The sequence below is a fragment of the Solanum verrucosum genome, unplaced genomic scaffold, assembly GCF_900185275.1.
Source record: "Solanum verrucosum unplaced genomic scaffold, falcon-dt-bn FXZP01000435.1, whole genome shotgun sequence".
Lineage (NCBI taxonomy): Eukaryota > Viridiplantae > Streptophyta > Magnoliopsida > Solanales > Solanaceae > Solanum > Solanum verrucosum.
In genome coordinates this window covers 686048-695700 of record NW_026020465.1, presented here as the reverse complement: position 1 = coordinate 695700, position 9653 = coordinate 686048, and the positions used below count along the sequence as shown (strand labels likewise).

At 36.1% G+C, this 9653-nt stretch overlaps 1 pseudogene; it reads left to right on the top strand.

Annotated features, from left to right (window-relative positions):
- Positions 1-469: 469 nt before the first annotated feature.
- LOC125808941 (putative disease resistance protein RGA4) lies at positions 470-4523 on the top strand (annotated as a pseudogene).
- Positions 4524-9653: the final 5130 nt, after the last annotated feature.

The window sequence follows — 9653 nt, the reverse complement described above, 5'->3', positions numbered from 1 at the left end:
TGATAGGATCAGCAGGAAGCCGCCCTTTATGGGGAAAAAAAATGTCTTGGCATCTGCAGTTTTCTTGAGATGCATCCACACAGCATTGCTGGAGAAAAAATACTCATCATTCTTAATCAAAATTTCGAGTTTAAATTCATGTGATACGAATTATCCTTTGATAAGAAATATTTTATCTAATGTAAAATTTTACAGCGTAAATTAAAATTTAATCAGATTTTAATATGAATATTGAACACAAGTATAAAAAAATTGCATCAACACACTCACACTAGTGAACAACTTTACATTGCCTGAGTTGTGGTGGAGTGGTGATATTGTTTCACCCTTACTCAAAGGTTTCAGTTTGAGCGTTGGCTATGAAGAAAATTTTATTGAAAGCGTTACTCTCGAATGAATCTTGCAATGCGTGATCAGACATAGACGGGCTCTAATGTGAGCTCCAGACACCGAAACAATTGAGAAACCAAAGAATAAAAAAACTTTAAATTGCCCAATATTTCATTCCAGTTCACAAATATCTACATTTCAAAACATGGCAGAAGCTTTCCTTCAACTTCTGCTAGACAATCTCACTTCTTTCATCCATGGTAAACTAGTATTATTCTTCGGTTTCGAAAAGGAATTTGAAAAGCTCTCAAGCATGTTTTCCACAATTCAAGCTGTGCTTGAAGATGCTCAAGAGAAGCAATTGAAGGACAAGACAATAGAGAATTGGTTGCAGAAACTCAATGGTGCTGCGTATGAAGTCGATGACATATTGGACGAATGTAAAAGTGAGGCAACAAGATTCGAGCAGTCTCGATTAGGGTTTTATCATCCAGGGATTATTACTTTCCGTCACAAAATTGGGAAAAGGATGAAAGAGATAATGGAGAAAGTAGATGCAATTGCTGAAGAAAGAAGGAAGTTTCATTTCCTTGAAAAAATTACAGAGAGACAAGCCTCACAGGTATGAGCGCATCTAAAATGTTATAATTTTTCGTGATTTTCACATCTCAACTATATGAACACATTTCAATATTCGACTGTTGGTGCATCTAGTACAGCTTCATTTTAGTTTTTTTTTTTTTTTAAAAAGAGTGTCAAGTAGCACTTCCATAGGTTAATTTTGTCTACCTAATCTAGTTAGGATGTTTATTAGTGGTTTTAATTGAATGGGTAACAGTTAAAAGTGGGTTAAAAATCAAAATTAGGGTTCTAGAATCAGAATTAAACGGGTATAAGTGGTCAGCCTTGATTTTTTTTCAAATGTTTTTCGCTTAACTTTTGATTGTGGTAAAAAAATCTAGGGTTGTGTAAAATTTTGGAGTTGATTATAGGATTGCATAAAATTCTAGGGTTCATGAGGAAATGAAGGAGGAAAACCGGGAAGAAAATCTGAGAAATAATGGAAAAGTGAAGAAGAAAGGTGAAGAAATGAAGGATTTAAAGGAAATAGAAAAAAATATATTAAGCTCGATTGGTTGTTGTAGATGCCGTGTGGACCAATTTTTATGGGGGATTCTAAGCCCCCACGGACCTATTATCGAGTGATTTCAAACATTTGGCCGACTTAGCATTGAGGTGTGTATAACAAAGGGTGTATTGAATAGTTGGGTTATGAAACTAGCGAAAAAAGTGATAGTTTAGGATGTTTTTTATTTGCAAAAAACTTAACATTTCTTGCTGACTCCTTCTAATGAGATCAATTGTAATAAAATTTTCCAACAGGTTTTGTTTTGACTGAACCAGAAGTCTATGGAAGGGACAAAGAGCAGGATGAGATAGTGAAAATTCTGATCAACAATGTTAATGTTGCCAAAGAACTTCCTGTGTTTCCTATAATTGGTATGGGGGGACTAGGAAAGACGACACTTGCCCAAATGATCTTCAATGATGAGAGAGTGACTGAGCATTTCAATCCCAAAATATGGGTTTGTGTCTCAGATGATTTTGATGAGAAGAGGTTGATAAAGACAATTGTAGGAAATATTGAAAGAAGGTCTCTGGATGTTGAGGACTTGGCTTCATTTCAGCAGAAGCTTCAGGAGTTATTGACTGGAAAACGATACTTGCTTGTCTTAGATGATGTTTGGAATGATGATCAAGAAAAGTGGGCTAAGTTAAGAGCAGTCTTAAAGGTTGGAGCAAGAGGTGCTTCTGTTCTAGCAACTACTCGTCTCGAAAAGGTTGGATCAATTATGGGAACGTTAGAACCATATCGTTTGTCAAGTTTATCTCAACATGATGGCTTGTTGTTGTTTATGCAACGCGCGTTTGGGCAACAAAGAGAAATAAATTCTAATCTTGTGGCCGTTGGAAAGGAGATTGTGAAGAAATGTGGTGGTGTGCCTTTAGCAGCCAAGACTCTTGGAGGTATTTTACGCTTCAAGAGAGAAGAAAGTGAATGGAAACATGTGAGAGATAATGAGATTTGGAATTTGCCTCAAGATGAAAGTTCTATTCTACCTGCTCTGAGGCTGAGTTATCATCACCTTCCACTTAATTTGAGACAATGTTTTGCATATTGTGCAGTGTTCCCAAAGGACACCAAAATGGAAAAGGATAATCTAATCACTCTTTGGATGGCACATGGTTTTCTTTCATCGAAAGGAAATATGGAGCTAGAGGATGTCGGTAACGAAGTATGGAAAGAATTATACATGAGGTCCTTTTTCCAAGAGGTTGTAGTGGATGAATTTGGTAAAACGTATTTCAAGATGCATGACCTCATTCATGATTTGGCTACATCTCTGATTTCAGCAAACACATCAAGCAGCAATATCCGTCAAGTACGAGTAGGAGAGGAAAATAACATATTGTCCATTGGTTTTTCTAAAACAGTGCCTTCTTACTCTCCCTCACTCCTGAAAATGTTTGTTTCACTAAGGGTGCTTGATATGAGTTACTCGAGAGTGTATCAATTATCATCTTCCATTGGAAATCTAATACATTTAAGGCTCCTGAACCTGTCTAGCACTAGAATTCGTAGTCTTCCCAAGAGATTATGCAAGCTTCAAAATCTCCAGACTCTTAATCTAAAATCTTGTCGCTCACTTTCTTGTCTGCCAAAGCAAACAAGTAAACTAAGTAGTCTTCGGAATCTTCTGCTCGATTACTGTCCATTGACCTCTATGTCACCAAGAATAGGATCGTTGACATGCCTTAAGACTCTAGATTGCTTTGTTATTGGCAAGAGAAAGGGCTATCGACTTGGTGAACTACGAAACCTAAACCTTGGTGGCTCACTTTCAATCACACACCTTGAGAGAGTGAAGAAGGATATAGCTGCAAAAGAAGCCAATTTATCTGCTAAAGCAAATCTCTACTCTTTATGTATGAGTTGGGATAGGTCTGATAGATATGAATCAGAAAATGATTTGGATGAGAAAGTGCTTAAATCCCTCAAACCACACCCCAATCTGAAATCTTTAAAAGTAACTGGCTTCAGAGGTCTCCGTCTCCCAGACTGGATGAACGGTTCAGTTTTGAAAAAATGTTGTATCTATTGATATTGATAGCTGTAAAAACTGTTTATGCCTTCCACCCTTTGGAGAGCTGCCTTGTCTAGAAAGTTTATGCTTATTCGTCGGGTCTGTGGATTATATTGAAGACAATGTTCATGGCTGTGGAAGGTTTCCATCCTTGAGACGCCTTGTCATAAAAGGCTTTCCTAACCTGAAAGGATTGCTACAAAAGGAAGGAAAAGATCAATTCCCCATACTTGAGGAAATGGAGATTCATGATTGCCCTATGCTTGTCTTTCCAACCCTTGCTTGTGTCAAGAAATTGGAAGTTTGGGGCAACACAGATGCAACGTCTTTGAGCTCCATATCTGATCTTAGCACTCTCACCTCATTGTGTATTAGTCATAATGTCGAACAGACTTCACTCCCTGAAGAAATGTTCAAACGCCTTGCCTATCTCGAGTCCATGAGTATTTCATCCTTCAAAAAACTTAAAGAGCTGCCTACCAGCCTGGCCAGTCTAACTGCTTTGAAGCGTTTGGATATTCGAAGTTGTCATTCACTAGAGGGTCTCCCCGAGCAAGTACTGGAAGGTTTAACTTCACTCACGGAGTTATTCATTCAGGATTGTGAGATGCTAAAAACTCTATCAGAGGGATTGCAACACCTAACAACCCTGACAAGATTAGTAGTTGCTCTTTGTCCAGAGATGGTGACCTTGCCTTTCGGGATTCAAAACTTACACTCTCTTCAATCACTGGTGATCTGGAATTGCCCTCGCCTGCAATCACTTCCAGCTGGCATTATGGAAACAAAGAATCTGCAGGCATTGCGAATTGTTTATTGTCCAGAACTGGCAAAGCGCTGCGAGAAGGAGATAGGGGAGGACTGGAACAAAATTGCTCACATTCCAAATGTGTATATCAGTTAGTTTTATTTGTAGTTCTTCTACGGTTCTTTCCAGGTAAGCCTTCCATACAGTTGACATAATCTGTGATGCAGCAATGCATGAGGGGATTAGGATCTTGTAGTAACTAAAATCTTTTGGCACGCGTGTCGCGTGCATGCTACACTTATCACTAAAAAAGCTATTATATATATATATATATATTCATTCTCTAGATTGTTGTAGTACTAGTGTTATATAGCACAGTTCTAATGTTTTGCTGAGTAAAATGGATTGCCCATTTTGCAGATGAATCATATTGGAAAGGAAATGAATAACAAAATCATATTGGCCAATTTCTTTCACTTTACCTAAAACAAGCTAACACATGAAAAAGAAAAACAGATACGTATACCCCAGTTCAAGTGACATAAAAATTAAAGAAATGTTATTGTATGCTGACTTCTGTAACTTAAAGAACAAAAATTCTCTTGAACCAGGCATGTGAATTTCCAACTGCATGAAAATTATAGGCATATGTGAACTTAAGGGAAGAGGAAGAGTAACTTTCTAAATAAGAAATTTATATATTTATTCATATTATACCATTTCAAACACTATTTTTCAAGTTCCAAACAAGCAAAGATGGTCTTTTTACGTCATTTAAACAAGCACAGTAATCAAGACAATTCATTCAAAAGAAACAGAAATATTATCTCAAATGATCACTTATGGACTAAGTTGCTCAGATCCGACACGCACCTGATGAGTGATGACATTTTTGAAGAGTCCGAAGCAACATAGCTTATGGATAGACTTAATGAAATCTCCCATTTTCAGAATCAATGAAAAACTTACACAAAGGTTCACTTATGACTTGATAGAAACCACCTTGTACCACTACAATCTTGTCACTAGGGGTGTTCTCGATTTGGATAAAAGTTGATCCAAACCGAAAAATCGAACCAACCCGATAAAATAAAACCGATTTTATATGGGTTTGGTTTGATTTGGTTTTAGATTTTTGAAAACCGATAGTATTTGGTTTGGTTATGATTTTATTCGAAATAACCGAACCGATGAATTATATACACATATTTTATTAATATTCATACTTAATATATTGTTTTTATAAACAATTTTAAAGATCTTATACATATTTTCATTAAAATTTCTTTATAATTTACTTATTGAAAGCAAAAATGCCCAAGATGAAACATTTATCTTATTGATTTCATGTATATGAGTGTCTATGACAATTATTTGTGGGACTGAAAATGTTATTGTCTCTTCCTTCTAGGCAAATATAGTGAATTTTAAAGCTTTAAATAGTAAATTTAGTGATCGAAAGTTCAGTAATTTAAGTCATTCTAACTATTTTTCGTTTTGAATGGGTTGTTGTCACTTTTTTCACATTTTGAATGAATTATTTCTTTTATTTTTGTGTATGGTTAATAACCGAATAACCGAACCAAACCAAACCGAAACCGATAAACAACAAACCGATAAATGTATATTATATTTGGTTTGGTTTTGAAAATTTTAAAACCGATTAAGTTGGTTTGGTTTTGATTTTGGTTTTGGTTTTGACCAATAACCAATCCAAACCGACTCGTGAACACCCCTACTTATCACCATTACTAACTAAATCCCCACTATAACACATAAAAACATTTCCACTATTGATAGCTATATTTAAACATGAACTTATTTGAGAACATTTGAGAAGTTGAAGAAAGGACAAACAGACCTCAAACAAAATCAAGATTTCAAACAGGAACTCAATTTTAGATTCATTATTTATTGTAAACCTGCTAGGTAGTTAATGCATGTCGAACAAACTAACCCTTGTAGAGAGGTTGTTTCTGATAGAGCTCAACTAAACCGTAATAGCAAATAATTTGAAAATCTCCAATTCATAGGTCAGTAAAATAAACCCATCATCGATTTCCATCACTTGCATTGCAACAACCTTGCAATTTAGTTAGTAACAAAGTTCAAAAGTAGCTAAACAAAGGGATAACTTAATCTATTGTGGACTCATTTTCATTTCTTTTTCGTTTTCCCCATACCTTCACTCTCGTCCTTAGTTTTTCCAAATCGACAAAAACCATCTTCATTGTTGGCCTTTCACCTGGATCAAGACTCATGCAACGGCAAGTTAGCTCCGTGATATCAAATGTAGTTTGATCATCAACATCTTCGAAGCATTTATGAACAAAAGAGTCAGGTTTACAAATATTGAGAACAGAAGGATGAGATAAATCAAGCTTCGTTTTGGTTATCAACTCCATCAGTAGGAGACCAAATATATAAACATCAGATTTCATCGCCCAACCTGCATTGATCCAGGAAAATAAGAATACAACTTCTTTTTAGCAGATAAATTGTTTGTCCACAGTATGCATGTTATCACTCATTAGTCATCCAATAGTTACATCATTAGTTATTTCTTTTTAGCAGTAGTTATTTCCTTTTAGTAGTAATTATTTTCCTGTAATAGTGCAGTTTTTCATTCCAGTAATGTTTGGAAGTCATGTCCTAGTTTCTAGGATAGTTATCTTTTTAAGTGTTGTGTTTAAACTATTTGTTTGTCTCAGGAAATGTAAGCAGAAAAGTAATTTTAGTTTTGAGTACTTTAACTCAAGAGATTGTAAATTCTCTCTTAATGAACCAGCATCATAGGTCGTAAGAAGAAAACTTCAGATTTTATCTTGCAGCGTCCCATAAATAGATCCATAACAGGGGACCATAACAACTTGGTATCAGAGTCGAGAGTTATGGAAGACCAAATTCAACATCAACTAGCACAATTGGTGAACTTGTTCCACGAAGAACGTGCAGCCAATTTGGCCAGACAGGAAGCAATAAATGCTCGTTTGGATGCACTCGCAAAGGATTTAGAGAATTCTAAGGTTGATTCTGATTCAAATGAAAATACAAGTCAGAATCGCGGTTGGAAGGGAAAAAATAAAGTGGTAGGAGGGTCAGGATCAGAAATAGGAGGAAGTTTCATCATTCCTCCACATACAAAGTTGAATTTCCCACGATTTAATGACCAAGAGGATCCTTTGGGATGGTTGAACAGATGTGAACACTTCTTTCGACACCAACAAACTCCAGAAAAAGAAAAGGTTGGACTTGCTTCTTTTCATTTAAAAGGCAATGCACAACTTTGGTTTCTTCAACTAGAGATAGATATGCCTCAACCATCGTGGGATGAATTTAAATGTCAATGTAACCTTCGCTTTGGGCCACCAATTAGAAATCAGAAATTGGGAGAATTGATTAAGTTATGCCAGATCGGGTCTGTGACAAATTACCAAGAAAAGTTTGAGCAGTTAATTTCGCGGGCTGGTACTCTTACTCAGTCGCAAAAATTTGAACTTTATATCAGTGGTCTTACTGATTATATAGCAATTGAGATTGAGTTGCATAATCCTCCAGATTTGTCTACGGCGATGAGTTTATCTCGACTTTATGAACACAAGGAACAATTCGTTTGTTCACTATCGTTAGATGCTTGCAAATCCAAGACAACATATTTCTCACCTCAACAACATGCCAGATTTGTGAAGAAACTAACCAGATCTTAAATGGAGGAAATACGACTTAAGGAACTTTGTTTCAATTGTGATAAACCATTCACCCGAGGTCAGCAATGCAAGAAATTATTCTGGATTGACTTTATAGATGAGGTCATCAATCCAAGACAGCAGATTTCTCACCGCACTTAGCGCTTGAGGACAAGCACAATTTGAAAGAGAAGAGTAATGTTATCACCCATTAGTCATCCAATAGTTACAACATGAGTTATTTCTTTTTAGCAGTAGTTATTTCCTTTTAGTAGTAGTTATTTTCCTGTAATATTGCAGTTTTTCATTCCAATAACGTTAGGAAGCCATGTCCTAGTTTCTAGGAGTAGTTATCTTTTTAAGTGTTGTATTTAAACTATTTGTTTATCTCAGGAAATGTAAGCAGAAAAGTAATTTCAGTTTTTGAGTACTTTAAGTCAAGAGATTGCAAGTTCTCTCTTAATGAACCAGCACCATAGGTCGTAAGAAGAAAACTTCAGCTTTTATCTTGCAGCGTCCCATAACTAGATCCATAACAGGGGACCATAACAATGCACATGTGAAAAAATGTTTGCTTTTAATACAGTATAGGAACAATGTGTTAAGAATTCATCACCAACTTAATTATTTACTTAATATAAATCAAGAAAAATCTAGAATATTTCGGAGTTGTAGAGAATTGAAGAAAGATCTCTAGAATGAGTATTCTAGAGAGAATAGTCTAGAAATGTTCTAGAAAGAATAGTTTAGAAAAAGCAAGCTAGGAATATTCTAGAATAGAGTAGTATGTATCTCTCTAGATTCTTCCATCACCTCCTATAAATAGAGGTGGTCCATTTGAGTTGTACCTAACCAAGCAAGAAACAAAGTAAGTAACAAACCAAGTAAGAAAGCAAGAGAGCAAACAAGTGTGTGCTCAAGTAAAGAGTGTTGATAAAGCAAGCAACAAGTGTGATCAAGATTGTAAGACCGAAGAGGGTCTTCACTTTGATATAATAAAATTCAAGTTGTGTGAAATCGATAGTGCCCATCGTCTCAAACAAATATCTCCAACAAGTGGTATTAGGGCCTGGTGAATAAAGAAAGGTAGCAACTCAAAGGAAAGGAGATCATACAAGCTACTGCGAGAGGCAACAAATCGTGAGGCACTAATCAATGGTGGATTTTGCAAGTACTCTCAATAGCGTTGAGAAGCTCAACGCAAGCAACTACGGATCATGGAGAACGAGAGTGCAATATTACTTTCTTGGCCATGAATTATGGGATATCATCGGTGGATCAGACACCACACCACCAATAGATGCTGAAGCAGCAAAAAAGTGAATGGTCAAAGCTGGAAAGGCCATGTTTGTTCTCACTGTAACCATCGAGGATGAGTTCCTACAACGAATTAAGAATGTCAAGACACCCAAAGAAGCTTGAGACACCTTGGCAACGATTTTTACAAAGAAGAATGATGCGAGATTACAAAGGCTTGAAAATGAGCTTTTGTCGATCTCTCAACGGAATATGACGATTAACCAATACTTCTCAAAGGTAAAATCTTTATGTGATGAAATATCAAAATTAGATCCTGAGAATGCTATCACGGAGACAAGAATGAGGAGAATTATTGTTCATGGTCTAAGGCCAGAGTACAAAGGCATAATTTCAGCCACACGGGGATGGGCCACAAAACCAACTTTATCTGAGTTGGAAAGTTGTTGGCAAATGAAGAAGATTTGGATAAGTCATTATCAAGTC